Source organism: Chiloscyllium plagiosum, unplaced genomic scaffold (assembly GCF_037043375.1).
Source record: "Chiloscyllium plagiosum isolate Xiang-an unplaced genomic scaffold, Cpla_swu_hap1 HiC_scaffold_25, whole genome shotgun sequence".
Classification (NCBI taxonomy): domain Eukaryota; kingdom Metazoa; phylum Chordata; class Chondrichthyes; order Orectolobiformes; family Hemiscylliidae; genus Chiloscyllium; species Chiloscyllium plagiosum.
The window spans coordinates 62,831,056-62,853,882 of NW_028270163.1; the positions used below are offsets into that span (position 1 = coordinate 62,831,056).

The 22,827-nt window shown below is 49.9% G+C and overlaps 1 pseudogene across 1 annotated transcript in view; it reads right to left on the reverse strand.

Moving 5' to 3' along the window:
* LOC122562327 (uncharacterized) overlaps positions 1–22,827 on the reverse strand; it is a 171,956-nt pseudogene that overhangs the window by 23,901 nt on the left and 125,228 nt on the right. The window contains exons 11-16 of the transcript XR_015761445.1: positions 14,714–14,761; positions 6,980–7,117; positions 6,539–6,657; positions 5,361–5,429; positions 2,656–2,751; positions 578–781 (exon numbers count right to left, since the gene is read on the reverse strand). The product of XR_015761445.1 is annotated as an uncharacterized LOC122562327 (transcript). The remainder of the gene's footprint in view (positions 1–577; positions 782–2,655; positions 2,752–5,360; positions 5,430–6,538; positions 6,658–6,979; positions 7,118–14,713; positions 14,762–22,827) is intronic.

Here is a 22,827-nt window from a genome sequence, read left to right on the forward strand (position 1 = left end):
GATGACCCAGACTGGGTGTGAGTGACCAGGCCGGGGTGAGTGACCAGGCTGGGTGTGGGAGTGGCCAGGCCGGGTGTGGATGACCCAGACTGGGTGTGAGTGACCAGGCCGGGGTGAGTGACCAGGCTGGGTGTGAGTGACCAGGCCGGGGTGAGTGACCAGGCCGGGGTGAGTGACCAGGCTGGGTGTGAGTGACCAGGCTGGGTGTGAGTGACCAGGCCGGGTGTGAGTGACCAGGCCGGGGTGAGTGACCAGGCTGGGTGTGGATGACCCAGACTGGGTGTGAGTGACCAGGCCGGGGTGAGTGACCAGGCTGGGTGTGGGAGTGGCCAGGCCGGGTGTGGATGACCCAGACTGGGTGTGAGTGACCAGGCCGGGGTGAGTGACCAGGCTGGGTGTGAGTGTGCCTGTGACTCTGGTACATCTGTAGATGTGATGGTTTATTTGCGCAGTAATGGTGGGGACCACAGTCACTCTATAATCCAGTGCGTCTGTGTCTCTATGTCCCTGTCCACACCATCTTCTCCACATTAATGTGACCCTCCCTTACACTATTCCCATCTCTTCTCATACTCACGATTTGGTGAGACTCTCATACATTTTGCGAGGAGCTGGTCTTGCTATTGGACAGCCTATATGAAGTAGGGGCCTTAGAAATGGACTCACTGCCTTGATTGATCCCTTAAAGTGGCTCTGTACACTCGCTATCTGCCTGCACAGGCTGAGGTGCAGGCGCTGCATGCTGCTGATGTTCTGATCATGTTGGGTGTGGGACTGCACTCTGTTAACAGGGAAACATGGCATTTACATTGCTACAAAATTCTAAACCACAAAGAGATCGAGACTGAGTGGAACAGTTGTGTCAGTGTCCTTCTGATGTCACAGCCATGTCACACAGCTCCCATTCCACGGTAGCTTTATTTTTAATTCACTGCCCCATCTCTAGTTGCCCAAGAGGAGGTGGTGATGAGCTGCCTTCATAAACCAATGCAGCCCCTCAGCTACAAAGTCATGGAGTCACGTGGCTCTAAAGTGTGGACCAGATGATAGGCTGATCTGGGAGGTTAAATGTTTCCTCTCAGTTTTCTAAACTGCATTCACACAATAGAAGGCAGTGAGCTCCGAGGTCTCTGAGGTCAGCCCAACACAGACAGTTCATAAATTGATGCAAAACTCCTATTAAATTACAGCCCTGATCTGGCTAATTAGTGGCTAATGCTGAAGATCTCAGCAGAATCTAACTGGTTGCTGAGTTCAGCAACGTCCTGTCTGCCTGGAGCCTACAGTTTTACGGTCACTTGCTCACAGACTGACCAGCACAGGACCGAGACAAGGCTGCCTGTGACATTCCGAATGTCTGTCAAAGTCACATGATGCCATCTGTTGATGGTAAGGTGGGGGCCTGGTCACTCACACCAATCAGATTCCAGCAAGTCGGGACTAGATTGGGTTGGGATATCTGGTCGAAACTTTATTGCTGGAACAGCACAGCAGGTCAGGCAGCATCCAGGGAACAGGAGAGTCGACGTTTCGGGCACAGGCCCTTCTTCAGGAATGAGCAGAGAGTGTTCAGCAGGAGAAGATAAAAGGTAGGGAGGAGGGACTTGGAGGAGGGGCGTTGGAAATGTGATAGGTGGAAAGAGGTCAAGGTGAGGGTGATAGGTCGGAGTAGGATGGAGGCGGAGAGGTCAAGAAGAAGACTGCAGGTCAGGAAGGCGGTGCCAGGCTGAAGGGATTCGGCTGAGACAAGGTGGGGGGAGGGGGGATGAAGAAACTGGTGAAGTCCAAATTCATCCCCTGTGGTTGGAGAGTTCCCAGTCGGAAGATAAGACGCTCCTCCTCCGACCGTCGCGTTGTTGTGGTTTGGCGGTGGATGAGTCCAATGACCTGCATATCCTCGGTGGAGTGGGAGGGGGAGTTGAAATGCTGTGCTACAGGGTGGTTGGGTTGGTTCGTCCGGGTGGCCCAGAGGTGCTCCCCAACCACCCTGTAGCACAGCATTTCAACTCCACCGAGGATATGCAGGTCATTGGACTCATCCACCGCCAAACCACAACAACGCGACGGTCGGAGGAGGAGCGTCTTATCTTCCGACTGGGAACTCTCCAACCACAGGGGATGAATTTGGACTTCACCAGTTTCTTCATCCCCCCTCCCCCCACCTTGTCTCAGCCGAATCCCTTCAGCCTGGCACCGCCTTCCTGACCTGCAGTCTTCTTCTTGACCTCTCCGCCTCCATCCTACTCCGACCTATCACCCTCACCTTGACCTCTTTCCACCTATCACATTTCCAACGCCCCTCCTCCAAGTCCCTCCTCCCTACCTTTTATCTTCTCCTGCTGAACACTCTCTGCTCATTCCTGAAGAAGGGCCTGTGCCCGAAACGTCGAATCTCCTGTTCCCTGGATGCTGCCTGACCTGCTGTTCCAGCAATAAAGTTTCAACTTTGATCTCCAGCATCTGCAGACCTCACTTTCTCCTTGGGATATCTGGTCGGCATGGACGGGTTGGACCGAAGGGTCTATTTCCATCTCTATGGCTCGATGACTCTATAAACACCCAGGAAGATATGGAATGTCACGGGGAAGTGGGGGGGGGGGGGGGGGGGGGGGGGGGTGGGGGAAATACACTGGGAAGGAGCTGCCACTGACTTACCCCCGACTCCTCCATCTTGAATGGTCAACATCGTGCCAGTGAGAGCGAGGGTAACCGTGAACAGGGTAGGTCGGTATCGGAAACGAGATTACATCCCTGCAGGGAACAGAAAACAATGAGAACTTTCACCAGCAGGAAACGGACTGTTCAGCCCTTTCAATCTGCTGTCCAATTCAGTACAATGGGGGCTCAACCTGGATTTCAACTCCAATTTCCCCCAATATAACCCCCAAATCTGTTGATTCTCTCAGATATACAATCTGTCTGTGCCTGCCTAAAACATATTCCTCAACGAGAATTCACAACTCTCTGGGCTCAAAAATTCAAAGATTGACAAGCTTCAAGTGAATACATTTCTCTTTGTCTCTGCCCTAAACAATTGGTCTTTGTCTGTGTTTTGGATTCTCCTACCAAAAAATACAATTTATCATCTTACCGGTGTCAAACCATAGAATGCTGACAGTGCAGGGAGAGGTTATTCAGCCCATCGTGTCTGCACTGACCCTCTGAATGAGCCTTACTGCCATCATCCTGCCTTTTCTGTAACGTTACACACTATGTTGATTTAAACAATCAGCCCATGCCCCTTTGCAATGTTTCAGTTGAACCTGCCTCCATCACATCTGCAAGCAGAGCATTCCACACCCGAACCACTCACTGGGGAGACAGCTCTGTCTACCATCACACCAGTTCCTTGTAAAAATTATCTTAGATCAGGGTCCACTCTCTCGCAATCTTTCTGTGAGAGGGAACATGTCTCTCTATGTGATCTGGACAGCCCCTTGTTATGTTTAAAACAATCGGCTCAGCGCTCAGCTTCCCCCTCTCTCCAAGGAAACACTCCCTATGTCTACAATCTGTTCTCATCATGGGTCAATCTCATCCACTCAGTCATCACTCTCTCCAATTCATTCACATTCCCAATGGAGTCTGGTTCCCAACACTGTACACAGCTGATCAGCTCAGCGCAAAATGACATCTAACACAATTACCTCAATCTTACCACACTGTCGGAGAATCAGTGCTGAGGGAGTGGGCGCTGTCGGAGGGTCAGCGCTGAGGGAGTGGTCACTGTTGGAGGGTCAGCACTGAGGGAGTGGTCACTGTCGGAGGGTCAGTGCTGAGGGAGTGGGCGCTGTCGGAGGGTCAGCGCTGAGGGAGTGGTCACTGTCGGAGGGTCAGCACTGAGGGAGTGCTGCATTGTCGGAGGGTCAGTGCTGTGGGAGTGCCGCACTGTCGGAGTGTCAGTGCTGAGGGAGTGCCGCACTGTTGGAGGGTCAGTGCTGAGGGAGTGCCGCACTGTCAGAGGGTCAGTGCTGAGGGAGTGCGCACTATCGGAGGTTCGGTGCTGAGGGAGTGCCTCACTGTCGGAGGGTCAGTGCTGAGGGAGTGCGCACTGTCGGAGGGTCGGTGCTGAGGGAGTGCGCACTGTCGGTGGGTCGGTGCTGAGGGAGTGCCGCACTGTCAGTGGGTCGGTGTTGAGGGAGTGCCGCACTGTCGGAGGGTCAGTGCTGAGGGAGTGCCGCACTGTTGGAGGGTCAGTGCTGAGGGAGTGCCGCACTGTCAGAGGGTCAGTGCTGAGGGAGTGCGCACTATCGGAGGTTCGGTGCTGAGGGAGTGCCTCACTGTCGGAGGGTCAGTGCTGAGGGAGTGCGCACTGTCGGAGGGTCGGTGCTGAGGGAGTGCGCACTGTCGGTGGGTCGGTGCTGAGGGAGTGCCGCACTGTCGGTGGGTCGGTGCTGAGGGAGTGCCGCACTGTCGGAGGGTCAGTGCTGAGGGAGTGGGCACTGTCGGAGGGTCAGTGCTGAGGGAGTGCCGCATTGTCGGAGGGTCGGTGCTGAGGAAGTGCCGCACTGTCGGAGGAGTATCATTTGAGTGCTGGTTTAATTCAGATCCCTCTCCTTCTTGAGGTGCTGATAAAGGATCCAATGGCAGTGTTTTTAAAAGGGCTGATGGATCTCTTCCACAATCATCACGAAGAGGAACAGAGTTTTTAAACATTAAATATGTTGTTTATTACAGGCATTTGGTGTGAAGTGTTTGCCACCTTTCAGAAACACAGTATTAACTCATCTTCACGAGAGTATTTCACTGGTTTGGATGTGCTTTTGGATATCTTTTGGTTATGAAATTGGATTTGATTAGATTAGATTACTTACAGTGTGGAAACAGGCCCTTCGGCCCAACAAGTCCACACCGACCCGCCGAAGCGCAACCCACCCATACCCCTACATTTACCCCTTACCTAACACTGCGGGCAATTTAGCATGGCCAATTCACCTGACCTGCACATCTTTGGACTGTGGGAGGAAACCGGAGCACCCGGAGGAAACCCACGCAGACACGGGGAGAATGTGCAAACTCCACACAGTCAGTCGCCTGAGGCGGGAATCGAACCCGGGTCTCTGGCGCCATGAGGCAGCAGTGCTAACCACTGTGCCACCGTGCCACCCACTGAACCACTGTGCCACCCACTGAACCACCGTGCCACCCAATGAGGCACCGTGCCGTTTGTATTGACCGTATAAGTTCACATTCTTTTTGTTTTTTTCTGAAATGCCTGTTAAAATTCCACACTGATATACATTGACTCTAAAATTCCCATCATCCTGAAACAATGTGCCTGAGTGAGCTGATGTGTGGAGCTCCACTTGGGATCCATTCCCCACAGCCGTGCCCCCAGTAGCTGAGAAACTGTTACTTACGGGCCAGAGGGCATTTTCACATCCAGCGGCCGATCACAGGACAGGCAGTGGAAATGGCTGATGAGCTGTCTGTCAAAGGAACAGGCTGTTACTGACACATCATTGCATTCTGCTCCAAACACTGAAGCAGCAAACTGGTACATTTCCAACTCCTGACAAAAGATCACAGTCCTAAAGGGGTCAACCCTCCTCCTGCACAGATTACTCTCTGGCCTGGTAGGTATTTGCAGCATTGTTTTAATCAGTTAGACCATTAGCCTGACTCACAGAGTAATAAAGATCAATACAAGGTTAAGGAATATCAGACACCAAATCTGGTGATGACAATGACATCAGGAAAGAATTGTAATCTCCATGATGAATATTCAAGTGCAGCTGTGCTACAGCGGGGAAAGATGGGAAATGTTGAAGCTCAGAAGGCAAAAGGACTGAGAGACGTACTTCAGCTACTGAAACCCTGACAAACGTGAAGGTGGAGAGAATGGGACTGTCAAATATTACAACTCAGATTTTGTACAATGGGTATACTCAATACAGTATACTGTGTACAAGGGGGATACTGAAGGCAGTATAAAGACTGTATTATATAGACGATGTCCAACATTATATAAATGTACAATATAAAAGCAAACCGAATGAGTAAAGATTAGGAACTGGTCCTGATCCTTTGGAACAAATGCAAGACAGAAAGAGAAATCTGTAAAATAAAACCAATGAATATAATCACTCGCTGTCTGATTATCTTCCAAAACAAAATGCCCATAACGTTAATGTTTGGGGGTCCGAGAGGAGGGACCGACGCTGTCTAGATTTATATAGAGGGTTTTGATTTTGTTATTTTAAAATTTTGGTTCTATATATAAATTCTCATCTTCACCAAAAGCAAAGGTATCTGCTTCTTGTATTTACCTGATTGGCTTTCACTGGAGCCTCTATTAAACTAAAACTGGGATTGTCGGGTTACCTTGCAATATGTAATTCTCCCAATTAATATAAAAAGGTGTAAAGGTAGCTTCCAGTTCTGCTATTCACAAACCGGCTTTCTGGAGTCGACCATCTGTGAGTTTTCCGTGTGGATGGGAAATGGATTCTGATTGTGTTTCAGTGTTTGCACTAATCACTGTAACAATGATGTCACCGAACGGGGCTGGGGGAGGGAGGGATCCTCATTCACTCACTTCTTTAGTCCTGCAGCTCCATCCTCCTCCAAACATTTATGTCTCTGCAGCTGCTTCCGAATTGATTTCCATCTATTTTCCAATTGCTTCTTCAATGGATCCAGCTCAACACGGTTAAGCTGAAAGAGACAAAGAAGGTTCAGAAACCATAAACCAGCAGCTAATACGGAAAAACAGCAGCTAATACGGAAAAACCAGCAGCTATACAGAAAAACCAGCAGCTATTATGGAAAAACAGCAGCTATTACAGAAAAACCAGCAGCTATTACAGAAAAACCAGCAGCTATTACGAGACCAAGTAGCTGTTACTAAAAAGTGACTACAAAATCCAGCAGTGATTGCAAGCTCACTTATTTTATAAATCATTGCACACCAGAGCAATAAACCCGCTGACCAATGGGAAACATTAGGAAACAGAGTCTGAGGAATGTGGGACATTACCTTGCAATCCATTTCTGTGGTGAGCTGTTCAAGAATACTGCCCCAGTCCTTCTCCTGCAAACAGATCTTGTTCAGAATTCCCTGAATCATCTTGTTGATCTGGTCTGTTACAGCATCAAATTGTGCGCGGCTGATATTCTGACAGGGAAAGTGATTTGCATTAGTTGCTTTGTCCCACACACCCACCCCTCCCTCGCCCTACTCATTGCCCCTAAATCCATACCCAACTCTTCACAGCTGCAGCCGTAAGCATCTGGACTGAGCCCCCAATCTCTCGCTGTGACCCACTTGGGGGAATAAGCCCCACTCATACTGTCTCAGAAAAAAAAATTTAATCCAATCAAATTCGCAAATTTAGCTGCCCAATCACCTCTAACAAAAATACTGACCAGATTTCTGTTCTTAACAAGAAAAGAAAGCATTTTTTATCACATGGAAATCAATTCTAACTATAGGAAATCAATATATGAATTCTCGATATGTAACTCCACTCACTTAAACTCTGCCCCCTTCTTAAATTGCCACTTCAGACAGATAGACACAGACCTACAAACACAGATATTACAGGTGAAGAGAAAGAATCTTAATGGAGTACCGATCAATAACACCACTCCACAGAATTCAATGAGCTATCCCTGTCGTTTCTTCTCAGTCCCTCTGATCTCTGATTTAATACTCAAGTTCTTTCAGTCCATTGCTAAAAGCACAATAGGGTGAGTAATTCATTAATTGGTCACATTTTCCATCACTGGTTAGAGGAAACAGCTCATACCAAATGGTGAGTACAGAAAAGGTTGGCTGATTTTCAGTGGCACTGATTTGATGGGCTGAATGGCCTTTTCCAGTTTTTGCGGTTGCAGGGGTAGGTGCCGGGAGTGGAGGTTGGGTTCTAGAGCATCTCCTCCACTTCCCGCTCCTCCGCCCTTGAGCCCCGCCCCTCCAATCGCCACCGGGACAGAACCCCACTGGTCCTCACCTACCACCCACCAACCTCCAGATACATCGGATCATCCGCCGTCATTTCCGCCACCTCCAAACGGACCCCACCACCAGGGAAATATTTCCCTCCCCTCCCCTATCAGCATTCTGGGAAGACCACTCCCTCCGTGACTCCCTTGTCAGGTCCACACACCCCACCAACCCAACCTCCACTCCTGGCACCTTCCCCTGCAACCGCAAAAAATGCAAAACGTGCGCCCACACCTCTCCCCTCACCTCCCTCCAAGGCCCCATGGGATCCTTCAATATCCATCAGAAATTCACCTGCACCTCCACACACATCATTTACTGCATCCGCTGCACCCGATGTGGCCTCCTATACATTGGGGAGACAGGCCGTCTACTTGCGGAATGTTTCAGAGAACACCTCTGGGACATCCGCACCAACCAACCCAACCACCCCGTGGCTGAACACTTTAACTCCCCCTCCCACTCCCCCAAGGACATGCAGGTCCTTGGCCTCCTCCATCGCCAGACCATGGCAACACGACGCCTGGAGGAAGAGCGCCTCATCTTCCACCTAGGAACCCTCCAACCACAAGGGATGAACTCATATTTCTCCAGCTTCCTCATTTCCCCTTCCCCCACCTTATCTCAGTCCCAACCCTCGGACTCAGCACCGCCTTCTTGACCTTCAATCTTCTTCCTGACCTCTCTGCCCCCCACCCCCACTCCAGCTTATCACCCTCACCTCAACCTCCTTCCACCTATTGCATTCCCAACGCCCCTCCCCCAAGTCCCTCCTCCCTACCTTTTATCTTAGCCTGCTTAACTGTTTACACACTAACTGTCCACTTGCCCAGGAGCCAATCAGAGAGCTGCTTGGATGTTGGTAACTCCTGGCCTTCATGACCAGTCTTAATTGAAAAAGCAATGAACAATGTGTCTCTGGGTGAAGCTCACAGTGAACACACACCCCCACAGGGCCTCAAACATCTTCCTCCATCGCTTGAACGATGCAACAGTGTAAACACAACTCACAATGAGAGTTTCTTTCTTTATTCATTCCCGGGATGAGGGAGTTGCTGGCCAGGCAGCATTTATTGCCCATCCCTAAGAGTCAACCACATTGCTGTGGGTCTGGAGTCACGTGTAGGCCGGACCAGGTAAGGATGGCAGCTTCCTTCCCTAAGGAGCATTAGTGAACCAGATGGGGTTTTCCAACAATCAATTCATCATCAGCATTAGATTCTTAATCCCAGATATTTATTGAATTCAAATTCCACCATCTGCCATGCTGGACCCAGGTCCCCAGAATGTTATCTGGGTCTCTGGATTAACATTCCCAATGAAGGGCTAATGCTTGATATGTTGATTCTCCAGCTCCTCAGATGCTGCCTGATCGGCTGTGCTTTTGCAGCTCCTTTTTTTGGTCTCTGGATTAACAGTCCAGCGATAATACCACTGGGCCATCACCTCTCAACAACTGGTTTTTAAAAATGAAGCAACGCCTTCCATAGTCCTTGATTTAAACCAGCACTGTTCCCATTTTGGCTCAAAATCCAGAATAAAGTAAAATAAAAAAGATGTGGTGTTTACAATAGGGTTGACTATTCACTCAGAGCTATGTATCTGAAGTTATTGTTAGGTAAAAATATCAATACTTATCTTCTGATGTTTGTAATAAGAACATTAAAATAGTTCTCATAAAGTGTAGCATACTCTGTGTTTTTCTTCTCTGTAATAAACTTCTGTGTTCTTTTGCAAAAGGACATTGGGAGCCTCTTGTGAGTGTGTTCACTGACTGGCCTCCACAGTAAACCGAGAGCAAAAGAAAATTCATGGCCTACCAAAGAAGGCAGATCAGGGATTGGACTTATCCTGTATTATCACCAGTGAGGGTATAACACAGAGAGGAGAGAGGATGACAGGGATACCAGACTGAGATGTGGGCAATCAAGGGATTTACAGAAAGTAGCCAGGGACAGAAGGTCAGCAAGAGATTTAAGGTGATTGGCAGGAGAACAAATGAGGAAGCCGAGGAGAATATTAACAGGTTAGCTGTGGCTGAGATGTGGAATACTGGGAGCAGAAGCAGAGTCTATCAAGTTTTTCTAAAAAGAATTTAGAAGTTTCTGGGCAATACGAAGTTAAACCGTGTTACCATGAAACACAGAGATTGCCAGTTTCTGTTTTATCTCCTGGCTTTTCTCACTCTATCCCAACAAAATCACAATTTCATCTCCAAAACTGTCATCCTTTTTTAGGCTTCATCTCCAGTAACCAATGCCTGATGTGGGCAAGACAGAACAACATGTCCATTTTTAGCAATTTTTAAACACTTGAAACAGAAAAAACATCCAGCACATTTTGTGATGAAGTGGAGGCATTGCATGTTTGGATTTTATAATAACCCTGAAAGTTTCCTATAAATAGCCCTTGAACAAAACTTGCAAGATGGCAGTAGGGTAGGACTCTGCAGCTGAGGCTGGTCTGTTAAATTTGTGTCTCAGTTTGTGTCTCATCTCCTGTTTATTTCTCCTTTTCTTCTCTTTTAAATTTTATTAACTCCATCCGTCAGCACGGACTCAGTGTGACTGTCCCTCGGTTCCTTATGACTGTCTTACAATTCTGACAATGTCACGTCCGGAGCCCATTAGCATCAAATCATCCCCAGGTTCACACACTACCACCCCCCTCCCCCCCCACACACACTAACCCCCCCCACACACAGACACACACAGACACACACCAACCCCCCCCCCACACACACAGACGCACACAGACTCACACCAACCCCACACACACACCAACCCCACACACACAGTAACACCACACACACACACACACTAACCCCCACCCGACACACACACACACACTCACCCACACACACTAACCCCACACACACAGTAACACCACACACACACACACTAACCCCTACCCGACACACACACACACACTCACCCACACACACAGTAACACGACACACACACACACACATACACTAACCCCCACCCGACACACCCACACATCAACCCCACACACAGTAACACCACACACACACACACTAACCCCCACACACACACATACACACACACCAAACCCCCCACACACAGTAACACCACACACACACTAACCCCCCCACACACACACATACACACACCAACCCCACACACACAGTAACACCACACACACAGTAACCCACACACACAGTAACCCTCCCCCCACACACACACTAACCCCCACACACACAATAACACCACACACAGTAACACCACACACACACATACACACTAACCCCCCCACACACACACGCACATACCAACCCCACACACAAATATACACACACACACACCAACCCCACACACACACACACACACACACACACCAACCCCACACACACACTAACACCCCACACACACACACATACACACACACCAACCCCACACACACACACGTACACTAACCCCCCACACACACTAACACCCCACACACACACACATACACACTAACCCCCCCCCACACACACACACACACCAACCCCACACACACACACACACACACCAACCCCACACACACACTAACACCCCACACACACACACATACACACACACCAACCCCACACACACACACACGTACACTAACCCCCCACACACACTAACACCACACACCCAGTAACACCACACACACACTAACCCTCCCCACACACACATACACACTAACCCATCCCCCCCCACACACACCAACCCCACACACATACAGTAACACCACACACACACTAACCCCCACGCACACACAGATATACACACACACTCACCAACCCCACACACAAACACTAACCCACCCCCCCACACCAACCCCACACACACAGTAACACCACACACACACACTAATCCCCCCACACACACCCCACGCACAGTAACACCACACACACCAAACCCCCCCCCACACACACCAACCCCACACACACAGTAACACCACATACATACACTAACCCCCCCACACACGCACACTAACCCCTCCCACACAGACCAACACCTCCCACACACACTAACCCCCCCCCACACACAGTAACAGCACATACACATACACAAACCCCTCCACACACACACCAACCCCCCCACACACAGTTAGACCACACACACACATACATAAACCCCTCCACACACACACCAACCCCCCACACACACAGTAACACCACACACACACACACTAACCCCCCCACACACACACACCAACCCCACACACACACACACACACTAACCCCCCCCCACACACACACACACTAACCCCCCCACAGTAATATTACACACACACATATACAAACCCTCCCCCACACACACACCAACTCCCCCCACACACACAATAACACCACACATACACACTAGCCCCCCCCCCACACACACACACCAACCCCCCCACACACACAGTAACACCACACACACACTAATCCCCCACACACACTAATTCTCCCCCCACATACACACAACAACCCCCCCCACACACAGTAACATCTCACACACACATACACAAACCCCTACACACATACACTAACCCCCCCACACACACCAACCCCACACACATACAGTAACACCACACACACACTAACCCCCACGCACACACAGATATACACACACACTCACCAACCCCACACACAAACACTAACCCACCCCCCCACACCAACCCCACACACACAGTAACACCACACACACACTAATCCCCCCACACACACCCCACGCACAGTAACACCACACACACACCAAACCCCCCCCCCACACACACCAACCCCACACACACACGCACACACCAACCCCACACACACTAACATCACACACACTAACCCCCCCATACACACATACACACACACCAACCCCACACACACACGTACACTAACCCCCCACACACACTAACCCCCCCCACACAGTAACACCACACATACACTAACCCCCCCACACACAGTAACACCACACACACACTAACCCCCCCCACACAGTAACACCACATACACACACTAACCCCCCCACACAGTAACACCACACACACACACCAACCCCACACACACAGTAACACCACACACACACACTAACCCCCCCCACACAGTAACACCACATACACACACTAACCCCCCCCACACAGTAACACCACATACACACACTAACCCCCCCACACAGTAACACCACATACACACACTAACCCCCCCACACAGTAACACCACATACACACACTAACCCCCCCACACAGTAACACCACACACACACACTAACCACCCCCACACACACTAACCACCCCCACACACCAACCCCCCTCACACACACACTAACACCACACACACTAACCCCCCCCACACACCAACCCCCCACACACACACACTAACACCACACACACTAACCCCCCCCACACACCAACCCCCCACACACACACAGTAACACCACACACTAAACCCCCCACACACACACCCCCCCACCCCACACACAGTAACACCACATACACACACGAACCCCCCCACACACAGTAACACCACACACACACTAAACCCTCCACACACACACCCACCCCCACACACACACACACTAACCACCCCCCACACACACTAACCCCCCCCCACACACCAACCCCCATCACACACACAGGAACACCACACACACACCCACCCCACACACACACACTAACCACCCCCCACACACACTAACCCCCCCCCACACACCAACCCCCATCACACACACAGGAACACCACACACACCAACCCCACACACACACAGTAACACCACACACTAACCCCCCCCCCACACAAACACACCCACCCCACACACAGTAACACCACACACACACTAACCCCCCCCCACACAAACACACCCACCCCACACACAGTAACACCACACACACACTAACCCCCCCCCACACAAACACACCCACCCCACACACACCAACCCCCCCACACACACACAGTAAAACCACACACACAGTAACACCACATACACACACTAACCCCCCCCCCACACAGTAACACCACATACACACACTAACCCCCCCCCACACAGTAACACCACATACACACACTAACCCCCCCCCGCACACAGTAACACCACACACACAGTAACACCACATACACACACTAACCCCCCCCCCACACAGTAACACCACACACACACCAATTCCGCACACACACAGTAACACCACACACACACTAACCCCACACACAGACTCTAACCACCCCCCACACACCAACACCCCCCCACACACACCAGCCCCCCACACACACACAATTACCCCACAGACACATTAACCCCCCACACACACACCAACCTCCCATACACACCAACACCCCCCATACACCAACCCCCCCACACACCAACCCCCCCACACACACCAACCTCCCATACACACCAACACCCCCCACACACCAACCCCCCCACACACCAACCCCCCCACACACCAACCCCCCCACACACACCAACCTCCCATACACACCAACACCCCCACACACCAACCCCCCCACACACCAACCCCCCCACACACCAACCCCCCACACACACCAACCGCCCCCCCCCACACACCAACCCCCCCACACACACCAACCTCCCATACACACCAACACCCCCACACACACACCAACCACCCCACACACACACCAACCCCCCAGACACCAAACCCCCACACACACTAACGCCACAGACACACTAACGCCACAGACACACTAACGCCACAGACACACTAACGTCACAGACACACTAGGCACATACACAAAACACAAACCCACCCATTCACTCAGACATCAGACTCTGAATAATGACTTACCCCTTCACAACATTTTCGCTCCAAACGATTCAGTGACTCATTCAAAGCCTGAAAATGGAGGAGAGGAACTACAGTGAACTCTCCATAAATAATAACCAGTCCGCTCTGTCCATAATAACCATCCCCCTCTGTCCATAATAACCAGCTTCCTCTGTCCATAATAACCAGCTCCCTCTGTCCATAATAACCTGCCCCCTCTGTCCATAATAACCAGCTCCCTCTGTCCATAATAACCAGCTCCCTCTGTCCATAATAACCAGCCCACTTTGTCCATAATAACCAGCTCCCTCTGTCCAAAATAACCAGCCCTCACTGTCCATAATAACCAGCCCCCTCTGTCCATAATAACCAGCTCCCTCTGTCCATAATAACCAGCTCCCACTGTCCATAATAACCAGCTCCCTCTGTCCATAATAACCAGCACTCTCTGTGCATAATAACCAGCTCCCTCTGTCCACAATAACCAGCCCCCTCTGTCCATAATAACCAGTGCCCTCTGTCCATTAAAACCAGCCCTCTCTGTCCATAATAACCAGCCCCCTCTGTCCATAATAACCTGTCCCCACTGTCCATAATAACCAGCCCACTCTGCCCATAATAAGCAACTCCCTCTGTCCATAATAACCAGCTCCCTCTGTCCATAATAACCAGCTCCCTCTGTCTATAATAACCTGCTCCCTCTGTCCATAATAACCAGCTCCCGCTGTCCATAATAACCAGCTCCCTCTGTCCATAATAACCTGTCCCCACTGTCCATAATAACCAGCTTCCTCTGTCCATAATAACCAGCCCGCTCTGTCCATAATAACCAACCCCCTCTGTCCATAATAACCAGTGCCCTCTATCCATAATAATCAGCCCTCTCTGTGCATAATAACCAGCCCCCTCGGTCCATAATAACCAGCTCCCTCTGTCCATAATAACCTGCTCCCTCTGTCCATAATAACCAGCTCCCGCTGTCCATAATAACCAGCTCCCTCTGTCCATAATAACCTGTCCCCACTGTCCATAATAACCAGCTTCCTCTGTCCATAATAACCAGCCCGCTCTGTCCATAATAACCAACCCCCTCTGTCCATAATAACCAGTGCCCTCTATCCATAATAATCAGCCCTCTCTGTGCATAATAACCAGCCCCCTCGGTCCATAATAACCAGCTCCCTCTGTCCATAATAACCAGCCCTCTCTGTGCATAATAACCAGCCCCCTCGGTCCATAATAACCAGCTCCCTGTGCCCATAATAACCTGTCCCCTCTGTCCATGATAACCTGGCCCCACTGTCCATAATAACCTGCCCCCTCTGTCCATAATAACCAGCCCTCTCTGTCCATAATAACCAGGTCCCTCTGTCCATAATAACCAGCTCCTTTCCACAATAACCAGCTCCCTCTGTCCATAATAACCAGCCCTCACTGTCCATAATAACCAGCCCTCTCTGTCGATAATAAACAGCTCCCTCTGTCCACAATAACCATCCCCCTCTGTCCATAATAACCAGCCCCCTCTGCCCATAATAATCAGCTCGCTCTGTCCATAATAACCAGCTCGCTCTGTCCATAATAACCTGCTCCCTCTGTCCATAATAACCTGTCCCCACTGTCCATAATAATCAGCCCACTCTGCCCATAATAATCAGCTCGCTCTGTCCATAATAACCATCTCCCTCTGTCCATAATAACCAGCTCCCTCTGTCCATAATAACCTGCTCCCTCTGTCCATAATAACCAGCTCCCTCTGTCCATAATAACCTGTCCCCACTGTCCATAATAACCAGCTCCTTTCCATAATAACCAGCTCCCTCTGTCCATAATAACCATCCCCCTCTGACCATATTAACCAGCTCCCTCTGTTCATAATTACCAGCTCCCTCTGTGCATAATAACCAGCCCTCACTGTCCATAATAACCAGCCCTCTCTGTCGATAATAACCAGCTCCCTCTGTCCACAATAACCATCCCCCTCTGTCCATAATAACCAGCTCCCTCTGACCATAATAACCAGCCCCCTCTGACCATATTAACCAGCTCCCTCTGTCCATAATAACCAGCCCCCTCTGTCCATAATAACCAGCCCCGCCTGTCCATAATAACCAGCTCCCTCTGTCCATAATAACCAGCCCTCACTGTCCATAATAACCTGCCCCCTCTGTCCATAATAACCAGCTCCCTCTGTCCATAATAACCAGTCCCCTCTGTCCATAATAACCAGCTTCCTCTGTCCATAATAACCAGCCCGCTCTGTCCATAATAACCAACCCCCTCTGTCCATAATAACCAGTGCCCTCTATCCATAATAATCAGCCCTCTCTGTGCATAATAACCAGCCCCCTCGGTCCATAATAACCAGCTCCCTCTGTCCATAATAACCAGCCCTCTCTGTGCATAATAACCAGCCCCCTCGGTCCATAATAACCAGCTCCCTGTGCCCATAATAACCTGTCCCCTCTGTCCATGATAACCTGGCCCCACTGTCCATAATAACCTGCCCCCTCTGTCCATAATAACCAGCCCTCTCTGTCCATAATAACCAGGTCCCTCTGTCCATAATAACCAGCTCCTTTCCACAATAACCAGCTCCCTCTGTCCATAATAACCAGCCCTCACTGTCCATAATAACCAGCCCTCTCTGTCGATAATAAACAGCTCCCTCTGTCCACAATAACCATCCCCCTCTGTCCATAATAACCAGCCCCCTCTGCCCATAATAATCAGCTCGCTCTGTCCATAATAACCAGCTCGCTCTGTCCATAATAACCTGCTCCCTCTGTCCATAATAACCTGTCCCCACTGTCCATAATAATCAGCCCACTCTGCCCATAATAATCAGCTCGCTCTGTCCATAATAACCATCTCCCTCTGTCCATAATAACCAGCTCCCTCTGTCCATAATAACCAGCTCCCTCTGTCCATAATAACCTGCTCCCTCTGTCCATAATAACCAGCTCCCTCTGTCCATAATAACCTGTCCCCACTGTCCATAATAACCAGCTCCTTTCCATAATAACCAGCTCCCTCTGTCCATAATAACCATCCCCCTCTGACCATATTAACCAGCTCCCTCTGTTCATAATTACCAGCTCCCTCTGTGCATAATAACCAGCCCTCACTGTCCATAATAACCAGCCCTCTCTGTCGATAATAACCAGCTCCCTCTGTCCACAATAACCATCCCCCTCTGTCCATAATAACCAGCTCCCTCTGACCATAATAACCAGCCCCCTCTGACCATATTAACCAGCTCCCTCTGTCCATAATAACCAGCCCCCTCTGTCCATAATAACCAGCCCCGCCTGTCCATAATAACCAGCTCCCTCTGTCCATAATAACCAGCCCTCACTGTCCATAATAACCTGCCCCCTCTGTCCATAATAACCAGCTCCCTCTGTCCATAATAACCAGTCCCCTCTGTCCATAATAGCCAGCTCCCTTTGTCCATAATAACCAGCTCCCTCTGTCCATAATAACCAGTCCCTTCTGTCCATAATAACCGGCTCTCTCTGTCCATAAATACCAGCTCCCTCTGTCCATAATAACCAGCCCCCTCTGTCCATAATAACCTGCTCCCTCTGTCCATAATAACCAGCTCCCTCTGTCCATAATAACCTGTCCCCACTGTCCATAATAACCAGCCCACTCTGCCCATAATAATCAGCTCGCTCTGTCCATAATAACCAGCTCCCTCTGTCCATAATAACCTGCTCCCTCTGTCCATAATAACCTGTCCCCACTGTCCATAATAATCAGCCCACTCTGCCCATAATAATCAGCTCGCTCTGTCCATAATAACCAGCTCCCTCTGTCCATAATAACCAGCTCCCTCTGTCCATAATAACCTGCTCCCTCTGTCCATAATAACCAGCCCTCTCTGTGCATAATAACCTGTCCCCACTGTCCATAATAACCAGCCCCCTCTGTCCATAAATACCAGCTCCCTCTGTCCATAATAACCATCCCCCTCTGTCCATAATAACCAGCTCCCTCTGTCCATAATTACCAGCTCCCACTGTCCATAATAACCAGCCCCCTCTGTCCATAATAACCTGCTCCCTCTGTCCATAATAACCAGCTCCCTCTGTCCATAATAACCAGCTCCCTCTGTCCATAATAACCAGCTCGCTCTGTCCATAATAACCAGCCCCCTCTGTCCATAATGACCAGCTCCCTCTGTCTATAATAACCAGCTCCCTCTGTCCATAATAACCAGCTCCCTCTGTCCATAATAACCAGCTCCCTCTGTCCATAATATCCTGCTCCCTCTGTCCATAATAACCTGTCCCCACTGTCCATAATAACCAGCCCACTCTGCCCATAATAGTCAGCTCGCTCTGTCCATAATAACCAGCTCCCTCTGTCCATAATAACCAGCTCCCTCTGTCCATAATATCCTGCTCCCTCTGTCCATAATAACCTGTCCCCACTGTCCATAATAACCAGCCCACTCTGCCCATAATAATCAGCTCGCTCTGTCCATAATAACCAGCTCGCTCTGTCCATAATATCCTGCTCCCTCTGTCCATAATAACCTGTCCCCACTGTCCATAATAACCAGCCCACTCTGCCCATAATAGTCAGCTCGCTCTGTCCATAATAACCAGCTCCCTCTGTCCATAATAACCAGCTCCCTCTGTCCATAATAACCTGCTCCCTCTGTCCATAATAACCAGCTCCCTCTGTCCATAATAACCTGTCCCCACTGTCCATAATAACCAGCCCACTCTGCCCATAATAATCAGCTCGCTCTGTCCATAATAACCTGCTCGCTCTGTCCATAATAACCAGCTCCCTCTGTCCATAATAACCTGTCCCCACTGTCCATTAATAACCAGCCCCCTCTGTCCATAATAACCAGCCCTCTCTGTGCATAATAACCAGCCCCCTCGGTCCATAATAACCAGCTCCCTGTGCCCATAATAACCTGTCCCCTCTGTCCATGATAACCTGGCCCCACTGTCCATAATAACCTGCCCCCTCTGTCCATAATAACCAGCGCTCTCTGTCCATAATAACCAGGTCCCTCTGTCCATAATAACCAGCTCCTTTCCACAATAACCAGCTCCCTCTGTCCATAATAACCAGCCCTCACTGTCCATAATAACCAGCCCTCTCTGTCGATAATAACCAGCTCCCTCTGTCCACAATAACCATCCCCCTCTGTCCATAATAACCAGCCCCCTCTGCCCATAATAATCAGCTCGCTCTGTCCATAATAACCAGCTCGCTCTGTCCATAATAACCTGCTCCCTCTGTCCATAATAACCTGTCCCCACTGTCCAGAAGAATCAGCCCACTCTGCCCATAATAATCAGCTCGCTCTGTCCATAATAACCAGCTCCCTCTGTCCATAATAACCAGCTCCCTCTGTCCATAATAACCTGCTCCCTCTGTCCATAATAACCAGCTCCCTCTGTCCATAATAACCTGTCCCCACTGTCCATAATAACCAGCTCCTTTCCATAATAACCAGCTCCCTCTGTCCATAATAACCATCCCCCTCTGACCATATTAACCAGCTCCCTCTGTTCATAATTACCAGCTCCCTCTGTGCATAATAACCAGCCCTCACTGTCCATAATAACCAGCCCTCTCTGTCGATAATAACCAGCTCCCTCTGTCCACAATAACCATCCCCCTCTGTCCATAATAACCAGCTCCCTCTGACCATAATAACCAGCCCCCTCTGACCATATTAACCAGCTCCCTCTGTCCATAATAACCAGCCCCCTCTGGCCATACTAACCAGCCCCGCCTGTCCATAATAACCAGCTCCCTCTGTCCATAATAACCAGCCCTCACTGTCCATAATAACCAGCTCGCTCTGTCCATAATAACCAGCTCCCTCTGTCCATAATATCCTGCTCCCTCTGTCCATAATAACCTGTCCCCACTGTCCATAATAACCAGCCCACTCTGCCCATAATAGTCAGCTCGCTCTGTCCATAATAACCAGCTCCCTCTGTCCATAATAACCAGCTCCCTCTGTCCATAATAACCAGCTCCCTCTGTCCATAATAACCTGCTCCCTCTGTCCATAATAACCAGCTCCCTCTGTCCATAATAACCTGTCCCCACTGTCCATAATAACCAGCCCACTCTGTCCATAATAACCAGTCCCCTCTGTGCATAATAACCAGCTTCCTCTGTGCATAATAACCAGCTTCCTCTGGCCATAATAACCAGCTCCCTCTGTCCATAATAACCAGCCCTCACTGTCCATAATAACCAGCCCTCTCTGTCGATAATAACCAGCTCCCTCTGTCCACAATAACCATCCCCCTCTGTCCATAATAACCAGCCCCCTCTGCCCATCATAATCAGCTCGCTCTGTCCATAATAACCAGCTCCCTCTGTCCATAATAACCTGCTCCCTCTGTCCATAATAACCTGTCCCCACTGTCCATAATAATCAGCCCACTCTGCCCATAATAATCAGCTCGCTCTGTCCATAATAACCAGCTCCCTCTGTCCATAATAACCAGCTCCCTCTGTCCATAATAACCTGCTCCCTCTGTCCATAATAACCAGCTCCCTCTGTCCATAATAACCTGTCCCCACTGTCCATAATAACCAGCTCCTTTCCATAATAACCAGCTCCCTCTGTCCATAATAACCATCCCCCTCTGACCATATTAACCAGCTCCCTCTGTTCATAATTACCAGCTCCCTCTGTGCATAATAACCAGCCCTCACTGTCCATAATAACCATCCCTCTCTGTCGATAATAACCAGCTCCCTCTGTCCACAATAACCATCCCCCTCTGTCCATAATAACCAGCTCCCTATGACCATAATAACCAGCCCCCTCTGACCATATTAACCAGCTCCCTCTGTCCATAATAACCAGCTCCCTCTGTCCATAATAACCAGCCCCCTCGGTCCATAATAACCAGCTCCCTGTGCCCATAATAACCTGTCCCCTCTGTCCATGATAACCTGGCCCCACTGTCCATAATAACCTGCCCCCTCTGTCCATAATAACCAGCCCTCTCTGTCCATAATAACCAGGTCCCTCTGTCCATAATAACCAGCTCCTTTCCACAATAACCAGCTCCCTCTGTCCATAATAACCAGCCCTCACTGTCCATAATAACCAGCCCTCTCTGTCGATAATAACCAGCTCCCTCTGTCCACAATAACCATCCCCCTCTGTCCATAATAACCAGCCCCCTCTGCCCATAATAATCAGCTCGCTCTGTCCATAATAACCAGCTCCCTCTGTCCATAATAACCTGCTCCCTCTGTCCATAATAACCTGCCCCCACTGTCCATAATAATCAGCCCACTCTGCTCATAATAATCAGCTCGCTCTGTCCATAATAACCAGCCCCCTCTGACCATATTAACCAGCTCCCTCTGTCCATAATAACCAGCCCCCTCTGGCCATAATAACCAGCCCCGCCTGTCCATAATAACCAGCTCCCTCTGTCCATAATAACCAGCCCTCACTGTCCATAATAACCTGCCCCCTCTGTCCATAATAACCAGCTCCCTCTGTCCATAATAACCAGTCCCCTCTGTCCATAATAACCAGTCCCCTCTGTCCATAATAACCAGTCCCCTCTGTCCATAATAACCAGTCCCCTCTGTCCATAATAACCAGTCCGCTCTGTCCATAATAACCAGTCCCCTCTGTGCATAATAACCAGCTTCCTCTGTGCATAATAATCAGCTTCCTCTGGCCATAATAACCAGCTCCCTCTGTCCATAATAACCAGCCCTCTCTGTGCATAATAACCTGTCCCCACTGTCCATAATAACCAGCCCCCTCTGTCCATAATAACCAGTCCCCTCTGTCCATAATAATCAGCTCGCTCTGTCCATAATAATCAGCTTCCTCTGTCCATAATAACCTGCTCCCTCTGTCCATAATAACCAGCTCCCTCTGTCCATAATAACCTGTCCCCACTGTCCATAATAACCAGCCCACTCTGCCCATAATAATCAGCTCGCTCTGTCCATAATAACCAGCTCCCTCTGTCCATAATATCCTGCTCCCTCTGTCCATAATAACCTGTCCCCACTGTCCATAATAACCAGCCCACTCTGCCCATAATAGTCAGCTCGCTCTGTCCATAATAACCAGCTCCCTCTGTCCATAATAACCAGCTCCCTCTGTC